The 23,044-nt window shown below is 46.7% G+C and overlaps 1 long non-coding RNA gene across 2 annotated transcripts in view; it reads right to left on the reverse strand.

Moving 5' to 3' along the window:
• Positions 1–946: 946 nt before the first annotated feature.
• The window catches only part of LOC139763813 (uncharacterized), a 196,176-nt gene continuing 174,078 nt past the window's right edge, over positions 947–23,044 (reverse strand). For both annotated transcript variants that reach the window (XR_011716267.1, XR_011716268.1), the window contains exon 3: positions 947–1,203. This is a non-coding gene — a long non-coding RNA (uncharacterized lncRNA). The remainder of the gene's footprint in view (positions 1,204–23,044) is intronic.

Below are 23,044 nucleotides of genomic sequence, written 5' to 3' on the forward strand. Positions count from 1 at the left end.
ATAGCTTTGGATATCAGGTAATTCTGATTTCTGACGGTCATACAGTGTTTAGCGAAACATACAGAATTTACAGACGGTGATTTCCAATAGTATAGTACATCGTACGTATGAATATAGCAACTGTGATGACCGGTATAGAGGCAGCATTCTCGTAAATAAGAAAAATAATCAACATAACCAAATAAGACTCTAACCCCCGTTGCAACTACTATATATTCATCAACCTTTAATATTGTGTAGTCGAGATGTACCAAACCGAACCCCATGTTTAAGCATCGCGACGATTGGCCAACGAATAACAACATGCAGACGAACGCATCGAGCACCTGTGCGCGCGCAAACTAGTCCCTTCCCACAATGGGGGTCGCCGTGAGCAAGCAGACCACATCAATGTCTACTGGAAATTTTAACTCTCATTGACTCTACTGAATAACATTTTCTTCCCTCAAATTAATTATCACAAGACGTTTTTCTGATAGTCGTCACAAAATCACTCAATATCCAAGGGTAGTTTTCGAATGTGGCTAAATTGGTAATCAACCTATTTATAATATCAATAATAACCTTGATAAAGATAACTACAAAAATAATAGAGCTGACAGAAATAACTACAAGTTAGAAATAGTTTAGCAATAACTTCTCTCGAAAATGATTCGTAGAACAACAAGTTAGTGAACAGTGTAGAGTCAAAGTTAGTGAACAGTGTAGAGTCAAAGTTAGTGAACAGTGTAGAGTCAAAGTTAGTGAACAGTGTAGAGTGAAAGTTTATGTGACTAACCACTCAAACGCTCCACTGTGTATGTGAAATCCTACACATATTCCCCCCATCCCACACTCTTCCGTCAACGATAGTAAGGGATCTGACTCAAGATTACGTCACTGTCACTAAATCATTCCTCAACTTCACAGTTGTCAACTTGTGTGACGAAGTGTTACAACTCACCTGTTTGTTGTTATAACGGTTTCCAACAGTTTACGTCGACTCAAAAAGGCGCCGTCACACTAGCGGTTTTTTTTTGGGCGTCAATTTCTTGCATCAGTTCCTAATTTCCATTTTTATTGACGTCCTCTGCCACACGCACACACACACGCAAGTAGAACAAAGAGGTCAGGCACTTCGTTTTCGTCAGTAGAAACAAGCAAGCAAGACAGAGTCACCTGAAGCATTCTTCGGACTGGTGTAAATGAACCCTCCTGGCAGATCTGTAAACAAAACAAATGAAATACGTTTACGATAGTCAGGGTTGATATATAATTAGTATAGATCTCTGTATTCTAGTGAATATGCAATAGAAATTTTCTTTAACTATACTATTCATCAATTCAACTTCTATATATATTTTACATGTGCAAAAATTGCACTCACGAGTATAGATCTTATTTTGACTACGAAACCTGATGAAAACTTAAGGGATCATGACGACCCATATTGTATTGCTCAATGGGTCGTGAAACTGATGAACATTTAAGAAAAACGGCGACAAAGTCACAGAAAATTGACAAGAGCGGAGCAGTGTGACGCCTCCGCCTCATGACCCAATTTGACCTTCTTTGGACAAAAATGATTATGATTTAATACATCATTTACAACTGGTACAAACTCCTGTTAGCCTGCGTCAATGCAGTTTGCTAATAAGGTGTTTTAGTTTTTATTCATTTACTCTGATATACTGCTATTTGACTAAGTGCATCAGGGAATAGATGAAATGTTGATAAAATTGTATCCATTAAATTCTATTTGACTACTCTGTTACTAAAATAACTTCTATTTAAGTAGGTGCTTCCAAGCACAGCTGAAACCTTGCTAAAAAAAAAAAAAATATACGCATTTAATTCAATCATTTATTAAGTCAGTTACGACGTGAGGATAATGACATAATTCATAATTTCAGATGATTCCCTTTAAGCTAGAGAATTCGTCAATGAACATGTTACTCACTCTATCTTTCTCTTTGAGAAAAAAAAATTATCCTTAACTTTACAGTGAACATTAACATGAGCCAAGTTTCTCCTTGAACTTAACCCAAAGTTCTTGTGTTCAAGTTACCGAGTGATTCCACCCACGTAACTAACATCACTGCTTCGTCTGGCCAAGTCGTGTGTGTGTGTGGGGTGTCCATGTCTTGGGGAGGCCGGCAGACGGCGACCTGACTAGCGATCGTATATATGGTGGCCCACACATGCCCTCCACACATACTCCTCCTCGACGCCGGGTCATACATCTTTTGAGCACGACGGTACGACCCTCGAGCACGACGGTACGGACGGTCCTTGACCACGACGGTACGGCCCTTGGCCCACGACGTCCAAAAAGGTCAAGACATCTTATCCAAGGGGTCGTGACCCGGTGACACTCGTGCTTAGATCAAAGGACACAATAACCCTCCCTCCCTTCCTCAAGTAATCCGCCAACTTGACGAGGACCACCAGGGCCATCTTCGAGTTGAGACACCATCCACACACACACACACACACACACACACACGTCTCCCGCATACCCAGTAACCTCATCCAAGTCATTCCCTCCTCTTTTACGACGTCACCATTCCACGCGTCTCTTCCCCTGTTGACTGGCATTTAACAGAGGCTGTTACACGGATAACTCATTACTGTGGTGTTAGTTACCGCATGATCAAACACCACGGCCAAGAGTGGTGAACAGCCATCAAATAGTTTGGAAGGAGTTTAAGGACACACACGGCTTATCTCCTAGGATACAGCAAGGGCAGACTTGCTGAGAACGAATCCACCATACTTCGCAGGGAAGCTAGGATATCTCGCCCTTAACAGCTTACAGACCAACTTTTTTTTTTTTTTTTCATAACTCGGCTGGAAATCAGACTGGAAACAAACTTAACATATAAGCTGAGACCTGACCTCTCCAACGAAGTAGAATAAGAAGATGAGTTGGTACAGCTGGTGTGGCAGAAGATCCTCGTACAAAGATAATATCACTGGTCAATATAAAGGCACCTATCCATGGCTTGTAGGACCTTCGCGAAGTTATCTTGTGGATCTTGTGTGTTGGTGTGGTGGAAGTTCCACATCTATATTCCAATTTGTGTGTTACTGGAGGAGGGTTTTTACCCTCGTGTTGCCCCAGGTCTTGACCTGGTATATATATGTACTATGTATTTACTCCTATGTATGCACACACACAAGCACTCACTCACTAGCCTATGGCAGATACCCATGGAATGAAGTCGAACCCTCCACATTCGTATGAAGGTCGATCATTTTACCTCTAAATATACCTCCTTTCAACAACATAACACACAGCTAACCATCAATACACCCCAGACGTTGGGGTGTGAGGACCACACAATCCACCCCTCCTCTATCACTCGTATTTTTCCCCCCCACGTTAACACACGAATTTCCTCAAGGCGGCAACACCGCTGGCAACCGGCCCCCCTATAGCAACAAGAGGCTCGGTTACCTTATCCTCGCCACTGAGGAGACGCAACTGCCAAGTGAGTGTAGGAAAACAGCGCAACAATTTGAGGAAGGTAATTCAGTCGTTTATCTATCTATCTACATTAATATATATATGTATATATATATATATATATATATATATATATATATATATATATATATATATATATATATATATACATATATGACGGAAGAAATGATTTTACCGGTCAAACGTTTGAAGTGAAAAACTGGATATTGAAACACACATGAATATATATATATATATATTTTTAAATGTCTATCGGATATTCGAGACGTGGGGGAAAAAAGAGGCAGTTTTGAATTTTGCAACGAACAGAAATTTTGATAAAAGAAATATCTAGAGTATTACTATATACTGCCATGGTGTACTGTGTGTTAGGGTACGACCCATGGCCCACTCTGGTACTCTGATGTTAAAATATATTTTGCATTTTATCCTTCAATAACGACGTGTATTCTGTGTGATATACCATCACTGGACTATGATATCATGCTTGATATGATATCAACCTTAACTATAATACTATGTACATGATATCATGTGTGTGTGTGTGTGTGTGTGTGTGTGCGTGGCGGGGTGGCGACGAGAATGGATGAAGGCAGCAAGTATGAATATGTACATGTGTATACATGTATATGTCTGTGCATGTATATACATGTATATGGTGAAATGTATATGTATGTGTATGTGCGTGTGTGGGCGTTTATGTATATACATGTGTATGTGGGTGGGTTGGGCCATTCCTCGTCTGTTTCCTTGCGCTACCTCGCTAACGCGGGAGACGGCGTTTAAGTATTACAAAGCAATAAAAATGATATCACTAGACTACATTATAGTATCCTATACGATATCATATGATTCTATCATATGTACTAAGTTATGACTACAGTATTCTTTATATATATATATATATATATATATATATATATATATATATATATATATATATATATATAGTGAAGTCGGCATCTTACATATAACGATAATGATAGCCAGTTAGGAGGGAAACGATCACATTATTTCGGAATGTTAAAAACTCCCGGCCAAAATGTTAATGTTAACCGCGTTATTGCCCACGGGGGGTTGCCCTAGTCAAGAGGAGCGGGCAGTTAGTGAGGGACAGGGAGCCGGAGAGAGAGAGAGAGAGAGAGAGAGAGAGAGAGAGAGAGAGAGAGAGAGAGAGAGAGAGAGAGAGAGAGAGAGAGAGAGAGAGAGAGAGAGAATATATAACAGTGACTTTTGACCTTGTGATCTAAAACGGTATGAGATGCAACCGTAAAATGGCATTACATCGCCTGGATGAATATTCTTTTTTGGTTGAGGAGGGTCGAACTTGGCTCTCTCTCTCTCTCTCTCTCTCTCTCTCTCTCTCTCTCTCTCTCTCTCTCTCTCTCTGGTGACGTAGTGAACGTGAACTGACTGATGGTGGAAGAAGGATTTGTCTTATTTTTTTTTTTTGGGGGGGGGGAGGGAATATCATGATGGGGGGGGGGAAAGAAAATGGGTGTTGGTGTTGGGGAGGGGGAATAGGGAGGGCTGCTGTGGTGGAGAAAGGGAGGGAGTACAGCGGGAAGGGAGAGGACACAGCACATTTGCATGGGGTGCATTGGGAAGGGAGGAGAAGGGGTAGGGGTTGTTGTGGTGTGTTTGGGAAGGGTACTGCGGGAAGGTAGGAGAAGCCTGTCTGGAGATGGGTACACTGGTGTGGCCTAAGGCATGTAAGAGGCCAGAGGCAGAACACTTAGCTCGGGACATGAAAAGCAGTAATGTGGAGTATCATGTTTACAACACACTTTGGAAAATCCTTTCACACAAATGTATCAAAAACAAAAAGAGAATATCTTCAGGAATATTCGGTATCGCATAAACAGCAGGTACGTCTCCTAAGATGTCGAGGATGGATAAGCAAGACTAACATGTCTTAGGAGAAGGACAGACAATGAGCCAGGTTCGCTGGGCAACAGGTTCGTTGGGCAACAGGTTCGCTGGGCAACAGGTTCGTTGGGCAACAGGTTCGCAGGGCAAGACATACATTTCAGACTCTTTAAATGCCTCGAGTAAGTCGTTTGGTTAGACAGAATGACTGCACCAGAAACCTCGTTGAAACTAAGAACTCAATACGCATAAAGTACATATATATATATATATATATATATATATATATATATATATATATATATATATATATATATATATATATATATATATGTGTAGTGTTGATAACTGCTGTTAAAGAATTAAACTGCGGAGTTATTTCTGATAATGGTTTAGGATACAGGAGTGAAATGTGTGGCCAATATACGAATCAGACACGATAATTGAACTTCACACACTATCGCTACAACATAGCTTTCAGGGTAAATAGATTACAGTGTTTAGTCCAAATTCTGTTTAATCTCTGTTAACATAAAACGAGTTTATGTTTCACGTGGTCTTCTACGGCAAAAACTATGTATTTGTTATCCAACATGTGTATTTCCTGTAATGTGACTACACATGATAGGTAGTTCGTGATGTATGGCTCAGATCACACTAATATGTCCATGCACTTCACATGCCAGCGGACGTGGTACACTGCAGAGGCTCCGCATGGAATGTCTCTATTTTGTTTTCTTTCAGCAGCCGTGTCACCACCAGCACCTCACGTCTGCAGGTGTGATGTTTGGACAACATCCTCGTTCACCACAGCAGACATCTCTCAGGGGCGTTCCAGATCCTCTGTGTATCGTCCCTCTCTTTTTTTTTCGTAGAATGAGAACCCTTGATGCCACAACTCCACTGGACGGGAAGGCCTTAAATAACAAGACTTGATCCCATGAAACAAAGTGACACAAGTACTTGATCCTCCTTCCCTTATTTCAAAGGCATGAGAAATCAGGTCCATCAGTAAGAACAACCGCAAGAGAAACAAAAGGTATCTTCGAGCGAAGACACCTCACCCACACGTCTCCACTCCAGCCTAATGTCTCTCTCCCTCCATTCTTCCGGGGGGCCGGGCGAGAGATAGAAGGAGTGGAGAGATCAAAGGATGAAGTACCTCCAAGGCCAACCGCTAGGTAGCGTTACGAGAGTGAGGTGGGAGCAGGTGATGCCCTGCGTCGATCTGCTTTACTCTCCTGCATCCATCTATATTCATTAGGACTGGAGGAGGAGAGTATTGCTGTTCCTGTGGCATATGACCTCGTCACGGACCATATCAGGTCTGTACGCTTCCACTGACCTCCGAATAGGAGTGAATACCCACCAGAGTGATTCAGCGACATCCAAGAAACTCAAGTCAAGGACCCAGACGCTTTCTGAAGTCTGACAGAGACATGGTTATGGTACAATCAAAAAAGTAAATAACAAGTGAAGTTCGGAGATAATTGGAACTTCTACTACAAAGACAATATCTCAAAATCACAGACGGAGTAAGTGGTGTGTGTGTGTGTGTGTGTGTGTGTGTGTGTGTGTGTGTGTGTGTGGAGGGAGGGGGGTGAGGTCTACATTGCCTAGGTTGGTGTAGCGAGAATCAGGCGTTGTGATGCGATGTAGGAACGAGAAGCGTAATGGAATTTTCGAGTAAACTCGAGTATACTGAGGCATATACTTGAGTATACGAAGGGGCTGCTCAAGGATGCTGGGGTATTCTCGAGTGTATTGGTGCACCGTCGAGTGCGATGAGATACAGTCAGGAGTACTGATGTAGTGTAGACTCGAGTGTACTGAGGTATAGTCGAGTGAGCTTGAGGTAGATTCCAGTGCAATGAGGTATACTCGAGTCAAATGAGGTATACTCAAGTGCAGCGAGGTATACTCGTGTGTATACTCCGTCATATCCCATCATTCTGGAACATCATTGAGCAGTCACATCCCTCCAGGGAGGGCTTTGTTACCAGGTCCAGTCCCTCCGAGGATAGAGGGGACGTGACGGCAACGAATGCCCGGTCATCGGTGTGTGTGTGTGTGTGTGTGCGCGCGCGGGGTGGTGTCTTCTCCGCTCTTGTTGCTGCATTAAGTAAGTATTGTCCTTTCCCTCCGACAGGTTCACATCCATGATGGTGTGAACCTTCAACGTCAAGAGTGAAAAAGAAAAAGAAAAAAAACTTAAGTCTTCTTCCACGACTTGGTTAAGTCTGGAGTGTGTAGTCTGGGTCCCGTAGATGGGAGTGGTTTCTTCTGCGTCGTCTCCAGGTTGACAGTAAATACCTTAAAGATGTTTAAATTTCTACGAGAGGCTGCCAAAATACTACGCTGCCGAGCTATACTAGTTTGACTTCAACCACCTCACGTAGGGCTAAGGTACAAACGACAGCTTTGGGAGTGTACCTGTGTGGTAGACGTCACTTGGGTAACTGGTGCTCACCACTGGGGCTAACGCGTCACCAACAGTGAGGCACCACTGCACCATATCACTGCCCTTGCCACACCGCACCCCCAGGAAGTGTAGCAGTGTCGCAATCCTTGCAAGGGTAGACTTCACGGTGGGGTGTCCCTGGGGCACTCTGTGTTGTCCTGGCTCTTGTTGCCTCCTGAACCAGCACTCAGACTTTAAAGGTGATGATTAGTGGAGGAAGAGGAGGAGGAGGAGGAGGAGGAGGAGGTCAACATTGTGATTTGATCTTCTGGCCAACGCTGATGAAAACTCACTCCCAGGTGTTGGATAAACCAATGAGAAAACCTTTTATTTGTTCTCGCACAACACAAGGAGTAGCTCAGCGTCTAGACGACCAAAGAGCACAGTGAGCACACATGGTCCTAATGACGTGGTGTCCCTCCTCCAGCACGTCATCACGGGAGAGTACAAGGACGAGGACACCATCTTCCCTCACCACCGTCACAGGAGCTGGTGGTCATCTCGCTAATAACTCACTTCATGAAGTGGCAGCGTGGACCCAGAGGAGGAGGGAGGTTGCACCTGCTATTCCTACACCTACAACCACTCTGTCTGCTACTGGATGTAAACAGACGCACGGGTCTGTATCAGCTACAAGTCATCCAGTTTTCATACACACTCGGGAACACCAAGTGTGGCGCCCCCAGGCATAGTTATAGAGCTCCACGCATACTGACAAGGTGCCACACTGACATGGTGCCACACTGACACGGTACCACACTGACGCGGTGCCACGGTGACATAGTGCCACACTGACACGGTACCACAGTGACGCGGTGCCAAAAGAGAGTGATCAACGGCACACGAGAGTTGGCCGAGCATTCGAAAATGGACCGAGAAGATCTTCGGTCACGACCGAGAGCAGAGAGGAACGCCTGTGGAATGATGACGACGAACACCTTCTCTCTTGGTACGAAGATCTTGCCTTGGTAGGAACACGTCACCGGCTGCAAGTTGTGGGCCTGTAGTCAAGGCCAAGTTCTTATAGGACGACGTCTGAGCCATATGTGTGTGTGTGTGTGTGTGTGTGTGTGTGTGTGTGTGAGGAAGGGGGTGGTGGTGGTGGTGGTGGTGGTGGAGGGAGGTGATGGAGGCGTCGCCTTGCCTGTGTGCTGGGGACGAAGTCAGGTGAAGGCCTCGTTGGCGCCACTGAATTATTGACTCTCCCTACCACTCTCCCTCGCCCTCTCTCCTCGCCAGCTCTCACTTTAACCTCCTAAGCCGATTACTAGAATGATAATTCGGTGGGGATTTTCGACGTCTACATGAGTGGCGTGTGTGTGTGTGTGTGTGTGTGTGTGTGTGTGTGTATGCTGGCGCTACTACAGGAGGAGACGCTGGAGGAAGAGGAAAGGAGGTCAGGACTTCGGCCTCGGGCACCAACAGGGAGGAGGTGTTCTTCGTCGGCCTGGGCCGGTGGCACTTCGGTAGGAGTGGCATCAACAGGTGGCGGCGGCGGCGGCGGCGGCGGCGGCGGCGGCGGCAGGGGGGGTGCACACAGAGCCGTCTTCATGTACGAGAGAGAGAGAGGGGGGGAACAATGGCGCGGGTGTCGCGAGAGGAGAGCGTGTAAAAGGTTAGAATAAAGGAGAGGGGCTGAAGCGGTGGCCGCTGTCACGGCCTCTCGTTGGTCATTTTCCCCCGCTAAATCCTTTGTTTGCGCCGCGGGTTGCCGGGGGGGGCACGGATCACTAGCTCTATAGACGCAGTCTTGAGCCCTCCCGTTCTTCCTTGTGCGCCCTCGAAGGGCGTTGCCTGTACAGGTCCTTAATTAGCGGTACCTACAACCCCCCCTCCCCCTCCCCCGTGTGTGTGTGTGTGTGTGTGTGTGTGTGTGTGTGTGTGTGTGTGTTATATAACAGCATGATCCCTTTTACTGGGGCTCCTGCAGCTGCGCTCCACTCAGGGAGCAGGGGAATGATGGAGACTCCCCCCCTCTGGAGCGAGAAGGCCCTTGATAACACCGTACTTCTCCCCGTCTACTGACGATGATACAGTCTTGCCCAAGGTGGCTTAACATACCCTAGTATAGCCACCAGCAACTACAGTCCGGTAACACCTATATATGTATGTATATTATCCCTGGGGATAGGCGAGAAAGAATACTTCCCACGTATTCCCTGCGTGTCGTAGAAGGCGACTAAAAGGGGAGGGAAGGGAGCAGGGGGGCTAGAAATCCTCCCCTCCAGTTTTTACTTTTCCAAAAGAAGGAACAGAGAAGGGGGCCAAGTGAGGATTTTCCCTCTAAGGCTCGGTCTTCTGATCTTGACGCTACCTCGCTAACGCGGGAAATGGCAAATATGTATGATCAATACAAAGTAAGATGGACGGTCATGTAGAGGACCTTCTTGCTCCACCAGAGTCCATCAATTCCCTGTAAAATGATAACACAACAAGACTGGCACATAAGCAACTCGCATCTCCGATGAACATATCAAAATCTCCACCAGTGGGGCTCGAACCCACGACGGCTGGGGCGACGGGTAAAATCACGACTAACCAGTCACTGAGCTGCAAAGATGAAACTGGCCTATTGGAGAGTCTAGCCAACTAGCTACTCCTTACCTCTAACATGGCATCGAATTCTATCCAGTGCGATTTTTATCAACCAGCTCATTTGACCTGTCAATTGCTCCTGTACAGTCTTTGACTCTACAGTGAGAGATCCCATGTAAGACGAGTGTCTTATACGGTTTCAAATCCTTTCAAAAGCTCGGTTATATCTCGTCTCATGACCTCAACGCTTTCCAGGATCTCTCTCTCCCACCAGATCAAGGTGACGCTGGAATAACTTGTTCTCTCCTGGAACCCTGGAACCAGTTCCTCATATAATTTCGGCGGGACGTAGAATACAAGTTTCCTTGCTGTGATCCACCCATCGTGTCCTGGGTAGGAGGGATAAATCCCCTCTTCCAACTCTACCCCTCTCTCTTTCTCTGCTACAGTATATCCTCGGGGATACTCGAAGTGGCCACAGAATCTTCGTGAAAATTTTGCCCTAAACTCCTTAATCTGTGGTTTTCTCCTCTGCCATCTCAGAGCCCCTGCGTCCCCGACTGTCTACTGATAGTCTACGTAAATCTGTCTACATCATTTCCCAGCCCTGATTTCCCAAGGGTGGACCAACCTGGTCCCGTCGTGGGAGTGTTGGAGTCATGTTCCTCCACTTCTCTATATTGCATAAACTTCCCGGCGTGTGATTTTTCTTATTGTTCCTCTCATGCCACGTCTTTCTCTCCTCAATACTTCATCAATCTTGTCCCCACTTTCGTCTGTGACCCGTACCAACACCGCCGGCCGGTTTTGTAACATCTTGTGGAAAAAGGAAGCCCTTCAAATCGTGTCTTCTTACAGTTACTTGATGTTTCTATACTTTTTCTCCACCTCGTCGTAATTTCTATATAATTAAGTTATCGCATTATCTCAAAAGTTATGTTTCTTTCCTCTGACGTCATTCCAACCCAAGATCGTGGTCCAGTTTCACCGTAATGATCCGTGACTCGTACGCTACAACGCTGCTGGGGGGGAACTCGTACGCTGCAACGTTGCTGGGTAACTCGTTTGCTGCACCGTTGCTGGGTAACTCGTTCGCTGCAACGTTGCTGGGGTAACTCGTTCTCTACAACGTTGCTGGGGTAACTCGTTCTCTACAACGTTGCTGGGGTAACTCGTTCTCTACAACGCTGCTGGGGTAACTCGTTCGCTGCAACGCTGCTGGGTAACTCACGGACCTCCGTTGTCGCCAACCACCTCGGAACGTCTAACTCCAATATAATGACCAAGATTTTACACTCACCAGTTATCACTGATGCTCTCAACCTGTTTGCTCCGGCTGCCATCACCCGGGCAGGACTCGCTGCTCTAGCAACCTCCTCCTCGATTTAGTTCGCGATTTCATCAATTTCCTCACCTCGTAAACTCGCGAACGTCGACCCCCCTCCACACAACGCGTGGCTCAGACTCCCGTTTCATCTCCATCCTTCAGTCCCACTTTCCTCCCAACCCTCCTCCTCCTCCTCCTCCTCATCTCAGTTCGCCCACTGCTGATGGCTTTTCCCTCAGTGGATCACCAGAGATGATGTCTTTTTAAACTTCCAAGCAACTGCCTTGTTAGGTACGCCGCCGCTTCGCACAGCAACGCTTGTTATCCTCGCCATTAACCTAATCTGGCACGTCTTGCTTCCTCAAGGCATTATCTATCATCCCGTCAACTGGGATGGTTCTCTCAGCCAATCTATTCCTTCGCATAACACTGTGTGAAAACCCCCTCACTGCCTATCATCAGTTCTTGGGGGATGGGTCGTCAGTCTTAACAGAGGGGGGGATAGAAACCCTTCTAAATCTTCCTTTGATACGGTATGATATCCATTACGAATATAACAACGTGCAGCTCAAATGTACTTTGTCTGTTTGAGTCTCAACTACGCCAATCATGTCTGTCTTAATCTCATTCATACGACCCTTAAATCAAAGTTCCTCATCGTTTCCCACCACCGTACGTTTTCTAGTATGGAGCTGATCTTTGCTGGTGTCATCCCTCAGGTAGTGAATGGAGCACTTTTGTTTTAAATCCCCATCTCCCTTTCATTGACCCATCATGTTATACGTATGACTCATTCAATTCTCTCCTCCTCTTACCTTTCTTATTTACTCTTCTTTGATATATCCTCCAACTCATATTGTCAGCTAGCCTCCAGGCCCTGTAGTCACCACTCCCATGCCATGTTTTGCAGGTATGTATTACCACTCCCACGCTGTTTTCTTTCGACAATTGTGTTTTTGATAACCTTCATCTCCTGTCCTTAGAGAAGGCCTCATTCCTTCCTGATCTATTCTCTGTGGCCACAGTAAGAGCCCCCAGAAACCACCACATCCTCTCTCCTTCCTTTGAATGATCTGCTTTCCAACGAGTCATCATGTCCTTATTGCAGGCCAAACTCGTAATAAAAAAAAATGGTTTCTTTCCCATCTTAACGCCTCGATTTCTTTTCGCCGCATCATAATGGCTGACTCGAGCTAAACCTTCCATCATTTACTCGCTGCCTTTTCTCTTCGTACTATTTGCTGCCTCTTCTCTTCGTACTATTTGCTTCCTCTTCTCTTCGTACTATTTGCTTCCTCTTCTCTTCGTACTAACTGCATCCTCTTATTTCACCTTTAACTCCTGATTTCCGACGTTTTGCATTTCTTGTTTTATCCACATAACCAACACTTGATGTATTTCCTTCTCCGACTTCCTTTAAAGTCTTCTGGTCCGCTGTACTAAAGGGGGGGGGGGGGGGGGGGATAGCACCTCTGTCACTCCGACCTTCTCGCGCTCCCTGACTTCCTAGTAGGGTCTCGCAAGGCTGTTCAACGTTGCCAGCCACATTAACCTCGGCCTCGAGTTATGCTTAACCTATCGAGGATGGGGAAGGGGAACCCCTCTCTACACGACTCTCTCTCTCTCTCTCTCTCTCTCTCTCTCTCTCTCTCTCTCTCTCTCTCTTTTTCTCTCTCTCTTCTTTTCAAGTGGTAGCAAACTTTGTTTCCCAGCTACTCCAGTTCATTCCAGTGTTACTGATGTCAAGAGTCTTGACTTATGTGTAGCCTCTTGGCTTCGTATTGCTCTCTATGTATCGTGCAGCCTTTGCCCCCATTACCTTTATGTCCTCCGTGTCATCGCTGCCGATCCTCCTGAACGTGTTCTCTTGGGTTCTCGTCGCCGCTCGGATTGTCCTCCCATTGCTTTGATCGCCGGCTATCTGCTGCATCCCTTCGCACCTGACACTTTCCCGATGATGTTTCTTCTTAACTGCTACTCCACAATTGACTGGATCGCTGTTATTCTTTTTCTATCTTATACCAACACCTCATATACATATATATATATATATATATATATATATATATATATATATATATATATATATATATATATATATATATATGGTCTAAGTATAAAGTGGTAAGTAAAGTCTGTCCAACTCTTACTGTAAAACTCGCCGCACTTCGGACACCTCGCTCTGACTGACCCACAGCTTCGTCGAGGTGTTACCGTGGGCTGCTGAGGAACAGCTGGGGCTACTGAGGGCTGGCTACTGATGATCTCTGAAGGCTATTGAAGACTACTGAGGCTTATCAAGGGTTACTGAGGGCCAATAAGGCTCACTGCGGTCTACTGAAGGGTGGCACTTGAGGGTACTATACCAAGCAACTCATTATTCCCTGTGGCAATAACACTCTTCCTTGGTGTCTCATTTTGCCACACGAGAGGCTTCGGCAACGACACACACACACACACACACACACACACACACACACACACACACACACACACCGTAAGATGCATGACTTCAGGTGTATCCTTTTTCTCTATCACGTAACATGGATGAATTCGAAAGCATCTTTTTCTACGTATGATCCCGCACGATCCACTAGATAGCATTAACAATGTATCTCAGATATTTCATAATCTACATAAGCTCGTGTCTCGTTAAGAGCCAAGTTCCCTCTCCTGGAAGATATCTTTAAATATTTACTAGATACTTTCTTCATTCTTAAGGGCCTATTCTTTTCCTTTTCGTCCTGTATCAACTGGTTCTCCATTTTCTATCATCCTGATTCGTCGCTTTGCCATCTGCATGTCTCGCTAAGCTTGTGTTTTTCCTTGTCTCTCTCTCTCTCTCTCTTCTCTCTCTCACGGTTTAGCCTCTTGTGCTCGTCCACTATGTCTCTGTGTCTAATCTGATGGCCCCCCCCCCCCTCTCTCTCTCTCTCTCTCTCCCCCTCTCTCTCTCTCTCTCTCTCTCTCTCTCTCTCTCTCTCTCTCTCTTTCTCTCTCTCTATTATTTCCTCAATTTCCCTTCCGTTTGTTCACTTAATTTCGTCTTTTTACCTCTCTGTCTGTCTGTCTGTCTCTCTCTCTCTCTCTCTCTCTCTCTCTCTCTCTCTCTCTCTCTCTCTCTCTCTCTCTCCGCCTCACCGTCTCTGTGCCATCTCCCTCACCCTCCGGGCAGGCTGGATTCATTTATCAGTTTAAAGATGACATATCGCCAAGGATCGCTTGTGATCATCGATAGTGCACAGTGGCAGCCGGCCAGCCTCCTCTCCTTGGCTCCAACACTCCCTCCCTCACTCGCCAACAGTCCCTCACTCACCCATCAACAACTCCCTCACTCACTCGCCATTCATCAGCACCACTCATTCACCAACAGTTCCTTACTCATTCATGAACACTAGCTTCCTCACTCACCAACACTTTCTGACTCACTCACCAACACTTCCTCCCTTATTCACCAACAATCACGCCCTTAATCAATCACCAACACTTACTCCCTCAATCACCAACACTTCTCTCCGAGCTGTCCAACACTTCCTCCCTCATTCATTGAACTATCGAACCCATTCACAAACACGCCACCACTTTCTCCTTCACTCCTCACCCCTCCCTCTCTCGTTCTCCAACAACTTTTTTTCCCCCTCTCCCAATCACCAACACGCCTCGGTTCATCAGTCTCCCACACACCAACATTCCCCGACTCTCTCTCTCTCTCCTGCAGTTCCTCTCTCATTCTTGCTCCCTCACTCACTTCATGAGTTGTGAGGGCTTCCCATCCCACACCCTCCCTCTAACACCACTTCCTCACAACCTACTCACTGATGTTTGTGTCAAGACCCGATATGAGTGACTGCCTCACCTCACCATGTTATAGCCCCCAGTGTCCACAGAGCCCAAATCCTTTCTATACACTTTCTATCTCTAGCTATAGTGTATAGTTAACGAACCGATAATAATAATTATCATCATTATCATTAACACTCCGTCATTCACCGACCCTTACTCACTGTCAGTTCTTCACTCACCGTCTCACTCTCTCTCTCTCTCTCTCTCTCTCTCTCTCTCTCTCTCTCTCTCTCTCTCTCTCTCTCTCACCACTGAACTCCCTCATTCGCGAGCACTCAATCACTCATCATCACTCCTAGTACACTCATCATCACTTCTACATATCTCTTTACCACCTCAGATACTGTTACTCCCTCGTTCAACATCACCATCACCGACATTATCATCAACACTCCCCCCATCACCATCACTTACCATTCCATCACTCCCCCATCACCATTACTCCCCCATCACTCACCATCCCATCACCATTACTCCTCCTCCCTCCAAAACTTCCGGAGAATTTCTCAACTTCTGACCCCATCTGAATCCCTCGTCGGTTCGTGTCGAAACCTTTCTTATATACTTCGTATACATGACGTATTTCTATATTCTTGAATATATTTCTATATCCTTAAAGATCTATTTGTATATTCTCAAAGTTTCGTTCTTGACACGTGTAGTGCACATTGTATGGAAAAAACAATGTCCAATATTCCAGAGTCATTAAATTCATCCAACCGAATTCGAGGCAAAACAAAGCGACTCGAACTGGAGATTCAAAAAGTGACTCGATCTGGAGATTCAGAAAGTGACTCGAACTGGAGATTCAAAAAGTGACTCGATCTGGAGATTCAGAAAGTGACTCGAATTGGAGATTCAAAAAGTGACTCGATCTGGAGATTCAGAAAGTGACTCGAACTGGAGATTCAGAAAGTGACTCGAACTGGAGATTCAGAAAGTGACTTGAACTGGAGATTCAACGAGTGACTCGAACTAGAGATTCAGAAAGTGACTCGAACTGGAGATTCAGAAAAAGACCTGACCTCGAGGTTAAAAAGAACCGTAGCGAACTCGAGAACAGAAAACGGTAGAGAAAACGACTCGAGAACTTGAGTTAAAAAGGCTACTCTCATACTAGAGATTAGAGAGCAACTTGAACTCGAGATCAGAAAAAGGAACCCGAATTCGAGATCAGAGAGCGACTCACAAACTCGGGGCTAAAAAGCGACTCGTTCATGAGGTCAGAAAGCGAATCGAATCTTGGGAGAATACGAAAAGTCTCATACAGAATCGAACACGTACCTCATGTCTGTGCCATGAACTGTGAGGATTCACGTAAGAATATTAAAAAAAAAGTCAATAAAAGGTGTGGCTGGAAAATGAAAGAAGTGATAAGAGGAAGGTGTGGCTGGAAAATGAAAGAAGTGATAAGAGGAAGGGGTGAGGGAGTTATTCTGGCGGGCATTTGGAATGGCAAGTACCAATAATGGAACGGGTGGCTCCATTTCAGTGTGTGACAGACCAGTAAATGAGGCAGTCCGGGAAGAACCATTTTCAGAGAATGTAAAGAATTTCACAATGGCTTATTTTCCTTTTTCTTACTTACCAACCTTCGCCCATCTCTCATGGTCGTGTTACTAGGGATGATCAGCGCTATGGGTTATCCAGATTCACTACGGTACTTCCCGTTAGCATCGGGTAGAAGGCCACTGACGAAGCCAGCGGTGCCCCACTCGCGAAAGGCACATTTTATAAATAGCTTCTTGAGGGAGGACAAGGGGGGGAACATTGCTGCATCACCGGAAGAGAGACTGGGGACCTTGTAAGACTGAAGGGAAGTGGGCACGACAAAAACATTATCCTTAAGAGCGTGGTTCATCAGATCCCATATGCAGTGGAGGCCAACGAGTTCATTCCGGTGAGACGACGCATGAGTGAGGATGGAGAGTAACGGGACACATAGGAGACTTAAGGAACCATAGAACGTCGAATGCTCTCATGGTACATGCAGATGAGATGGGGCGTCTACTCAAGTGGGACGGACACCTGGCGTTGCATCCTGGGCTAGAAAGGAGTGTCAGGAAAGCTCTAGAAGCAGCAAACATACGAGTGAAAGAATCCGCGAATGCTAAGTTTGGGCTTTGTCAGCTGGGCTGCGACTCCCGGTCATACTACGGTGCGTGAGAGGTCAACGAGGAGAGGGATCGAGGCCTAAAGAACCAGCGTAGCCCATGGCAAAGAAAGAGAAGCAGACGAGTTAAGTAAGAGGTATACGACATGTATCCAAGGCTAAAAGACAGAGCAAGAGTACAGAACTCCTTTCCCCCCGTGACACACGTCTACTAATCACCCGAGAGCACATACGTGCGCACACTGAACTTGGTCATTTCCCGAAGTTCCAGAGATAACGTCGCTATTAGGCAGATTAAATCCCTGCAAATCCCAGACTTCTCCCAAGTCTTTCCCTCTCGCGTCGACAAACACCGACTAAACTCGCCGAAGTTTCGCCCAAATCAGCGATAGTGGCGCAACGTCTACAGAATGCAGACGACCCAACGTCTCTTTTCTTAAAAGTGCGCGCGCGCGTCAGCCCGCCGACGTGTGCACAGCGACTCGAAATCGACGTATTTGATTAAAGTCTTTTTTTTTTTTTTTTTTTTTTTGTCTTGGCTTTCCAAGATATTCCCCTTCCCTCCACGTAAAGGAGAGGAACTCCCGCTCTTGGCACTGGAGACATTGGTATCTTAATAGACCCTCTTACTCTCCCGCGGCCACGCTCGTACTACTCATGTCTGGACACTGTGGCCCAGGCCTCTCTAGTACACGAGAGAGAGAGAGAGAGAGAGAGAGAGAGAGAGAGAGAGAGAGAGAGAGAGAGAGAGAGAGAGAGAGAAACTCTCCAACTACACAGGAGTCACATACCGAGCCTACCAGTGACGTCGAACTGACGTCAACCAACTGTAGGAAATGCCCGATTACCCCTGAGGCGCATAACCGTTTCCTCACCCCACCGGCCAGGAACGATGATTTGCTGCCTATTTCCACTTCGTAAATACGGCTGTAAGTCGGGATGTACCACGAAGCCTCAACAGCTCCTAGCCAATCCAGGGGTGTCCTCATCCTTCCTCACCTCCTCCTGCCCCTGGTCACTACCTTAGTGAGATGATTCCTCTCAAACAACACCTGAAAACTGTCACCTCTCTCACACGGCACCGTGTTGTTACTGAAAGCTACGTTTTCTTTCTTGTAACAACAACAACAACAACAATAATAATAATAATAACAATAATAATAATAATAATAAATTTCTACTACACAACAACAATTACTACCACTACTACTACTACTACTAATAATAATAATAATAATAATAATAAAAGGCTCACTAATTTACTGCAGCCAAAAGGCTGACACTGAATGTAGAAACTGGACGCAACATGGCAAAGTGGAGGTGTTATGGGCATGCGTGGCGGGTGTGTGGGAGGTAAGCCAACAGACTCCAGACTAACACTGGGATGGGAGTGTACTGTTGATGACCTTCACAGTGGTTGAGTCGGGAGTGTGTCTTTGTGGCGGTCTGTGCCATCTCTGCCAAGCTCGATGCGGCTGTGGTGGCGAACTGCAACTTGGGGACGAGGGATCTCTGGTGACTGGAAGACAACGGTGGCGGATATGGTACACAACTACCTCTTTGTGGATTATGGGGAGAGAGTTTTACACTCGTGTCAACCCCGTCTCTTATCCTTGTACGTAAGAAAGATACATATATATATATCGCGTGTGCGTGTGTGCGTGTGTGTGTGTGTGTGTGTGTGAACAACGTCAGGTCATCCGGCAGACTGGCTGGCTGGCTGCGGTGGTCCCTCCGGCTCTAAACATCCTCCTCACACTCAGGCAAGCGATCACGAAAATTTAATTACCGTAAATTTCATTTGTGGGTCACTTGTGTTTACCCAGCCATCCGGGACCCGTCTCGCCACCAGCCCTCCTCCCACGCGCCTTATCTGGAGTTGGGGTAGTCTGGGGGAAGCTGGGGGAATGCCTGGAGTAGCGGGAGGAATGGCTGGGAGCGGCTGAGGAAAGCCTCCTTGAGCTAGGCGAAAGTCTGCACAGCTGGGGGCCTGAGAGGAAGTCTGGAGAGCTGGGGATATATCTGTTGCGCCTGGGGAAGTCCTAGGAGCTTGGAGGACGACTGGGGAGTTTGGGGGAAAAGGTTGGGGAGGAGATGACCCTGAGAGGTGAGAAGGGAGAGTGTTCAGCATATTTCTGACCGCGAATGGAAAGTGGAAGAGAGAGAGAGGAAGGAGGGGAGGGGGGTACATTTGACTCTAATTCTTTAAGAAAACAAGACTCAGTTTCACTTTGATTCAGGAGGAATAGGGAGGGCCAGAGAGAGAGAGAGAGAGAGAGAGAGAGAGAGAGAGAGAGAGAGAGAGAGAGAGAGAGAGAGAAGAGAGAGCAGCTTCCTCTGATTCTGGGGAGGAGGAGGAGAAGGTGGTGGTCAAGTTTTCCTCTGATTCAGAGGCGAGAGGGTCAGGTTTTCCCTCTGTTTCACGGGCATGTGGGGCGTTGTTTACGTTCACAGGGTGTTCTTCAGGTGTTCACATGTTGTTCTTCTGGTGTTCACGGTCCCTGGCTTGGGTGTTCTTGAAAGGCGATGCTCGACAGAGCAGTATCCTCCCCTGGCTGAAGCACCAAAGCATCCTTCCTCCTCCCCAGGCTGCAGCACCCCAGTACCATCATCCTAAAGGCAGTTGCACCCCCAGCAGCATCCTCCTCCTCCTCCTCCTCCTCCTCCTCACCCCTTGGTTGAAGCACCCCGCCAGCGGCACCATCCTCCCTCCCCGCGGCTGTAACACCCCCCCACAAGCCTCCCCACCTTGGGGTGTATCCTGTTAGCTGTGGAACAATAGGCTCAGCCACCAGGTTCTGCGAAGCACTAAGCTCATTATCTCGACCACAATATCTCATCAGCATTAAAAATAATTTTCATAATTTCTATCATCAGTAAAGTATTTATAGTCTGGTGAGGACATCTTTCACCCCAGACCTCTCTCGGGAGATTTCTCTCCCTCCCCGCTCGTGTCCTCCTTCTTTCATTAATTTCCATCTTCTTTCATATTTTGTCTTTCTTCGATTGTCTTCGAGCTTCTTTCAGTGTATTCTAATCTTTCGTTATTTTCGCTTCTTCCTATCTTATTTTTCTTATCTTTGATGGTTAGTATTTCTTTCAATTTCTTTTATCATCCTCATCTTTGCGTCTATTTCCTCCTCTCTCGTCATTTTCCTTCGGTTCGATCATCGTCTTTCATTACATTCTTTTTCTTTCTTTCTCAGCAAGGCGCAAACGCCATAATAATGATTTCTTATTCTTGCTCCACCTTCTTCCTGCTCCGTCTCTCTCATCTTTGCCCCTACTCGCTTTACGCTGTACTTCAGTACTGGACCTCTCCTTCCAAGGACCTACCCAGAGGGCTAACGATCACATCTCCGCACCTTGTGACTCCCCCGCTGCAGGCAGACTCACTCCTCCATGATAAGAATTCACCACAGCTCTCGAGTGGAGTCCCGTTACTGTGAGGGGTGTGTGTGTGTAGAGGCGGAGGCTCTCAGCTCTATAATCACAATCATGTTCGACGGAATGAAAACGACGGCTTGAATGTCTTGCCACGTCACACGCATCTACGTACCTCTCCTCTTGGAACAGGGGGTATATTTACGGCGTTCAACTTACATCTGGTTGGTGTCTTGGTCACTCCATCAACGTGGGAATTTCGAGAGAGGAAACCCTATGTATGACCTGCGTGTTCACGTGTGTCCTCCGTGCGTAACTGAAGGTGGGAGGGGAGGAGGTGGGATGGATGAGGATGCTTCCCCTTCCATATTCTTTTCCAGACGCGGGGTAACATTGTGGTACGTCCTCTCCTTCGTAGACCAGAGGTACACCACTGTATCATATTCTCTTCATTAACCACACGTTCTCTAGAGGTACAAGTAGCTAGGCTACACCCACTTACCACGCCAACCACCTACCACACAACGTGTCACTACGTCAACCATCTACCACACTAACCTAGCACCACGTCAACCACCTACCACACTAACCTATCACCACGTCAACCATACCTACCACACTAACTTATCACCACGTCAACCACTTACCACACTACCTGTCTCTACTTCAACCACCTGCAACACTACTTGTCACCACGTCAACCACCTATCACACTACTTGTCGCCACGTCAACCACCTACCACACTACCTGTCAACAGGTCAACCACTTGCCACACTACTTGTCATCAGGTCAACCACCTACCACACTACCTATCACCACGTCAACCACTTACCACACTACCTGTCTCCACTTCAACCACCTGCAACACTTCCTGTCTCCACGCAAACCACCTACCACATTATCAGTCACCACACCACCTTCACCGCATCACCTGTCTGCTACCACACAATTACCCAGCAACCACCACGCCACCACCCACCTACCACCACACCACCCACCAGCACACCTCATCACCACCACCAGTTCCTCCCTGAATGGGGCTCGTCATTTGGGGAACTAGGCGGCAACCTGGGCTGAGGCCAGAGAAACGAAATCAATTTACACTGCGGAATATGAGCAGCGAGAGTTCGGTGGAGAGTGAGAAAGTGAGGGTGAGAGTGTCAGTGAGTGAAGGACAGTGAAAGAGGAGAGTGACAGTGATGGTTGGGGTGTATGAAGGTGAGGGTGTCGAGGTTACAGTAACAGTGAGAGTGAGTGTGAAAGAGAAGGCTGACTGTGAAGGGTGAGGGTTAGTGTTTCAGTGTGAGGGTGAAAGTGAGCATAAGACTGAAGGTGAGAGTGAATAAGGGTGAGTGAAAATCAGACCGGAGGAATGAATGAGTGAATAGCGAAAGTGAGTGAGTAAGGGGGGCGAATGCTAGGGTGGGTGAGGGGTGACAGTGAGGGGTGAGAGTGAGGTGAAAGTTAGACTGAAAGTGACGGACGATAGAATGAAAGCGAGAAAGTGAGGGGAAAGACAGTCAGCTTGAGTGTGAGGGTGAGCACGAGTGTGAAGTATGAGTGAGTGAGAGTAATGATGAGGGTGAAAGTATGGGGGGGTAAGAATGTTAGGGTGAGAAACTGAGAGAGAGAGAGAGAGAGAGAGAGAGAGAGAGAGAGAGAGAGAGAGAGAGAGAGAGAGAGAGAGAGAGAGAGAGGAGGGGGGGATGACAATAAAGGGTGAGACAGCGTCAGGGCGAGAACGAAGAGTGAAAATGAAACGCACACGTGCAGGGTAAGGAGTTGAACATGAGGATGAGAGGGAGGTGAGGGTGAAAGGGCGCATCAGCTTGAGGGACATGAGAATAGGAAGACTCAGGATGAACGCTGGGGAACCAGGGTGAACCTAACTAGGCCTGGATGAGAGGGCAGAATACATTATGAGCACAGATAACGATAAGACTACCAATGATAAGATAAGAGGGTAGGACATCTGGGACAGACCACACCCCCTCCCTTCCTCGACGACATTTCGCCCCGTATCACAAGACCTTCGACTTCTG

The sequence above is a fragment of the Panulirus ornatus genome, chromosome 48 (genome assembly GCF_036320965.1).
Source record: "Panulirus ornatus isolate Po-2019 chromosome 48, ASM3632096v1, whole genome shotgun sequence".
Classification (NCBI taxonomy): domain Eukaryota; kingdom Metazoa; phylum Arthropoda; class Malacostraca; order Decapoda; family Palinuridae; genus Panulirus; species Panulirus ornatus.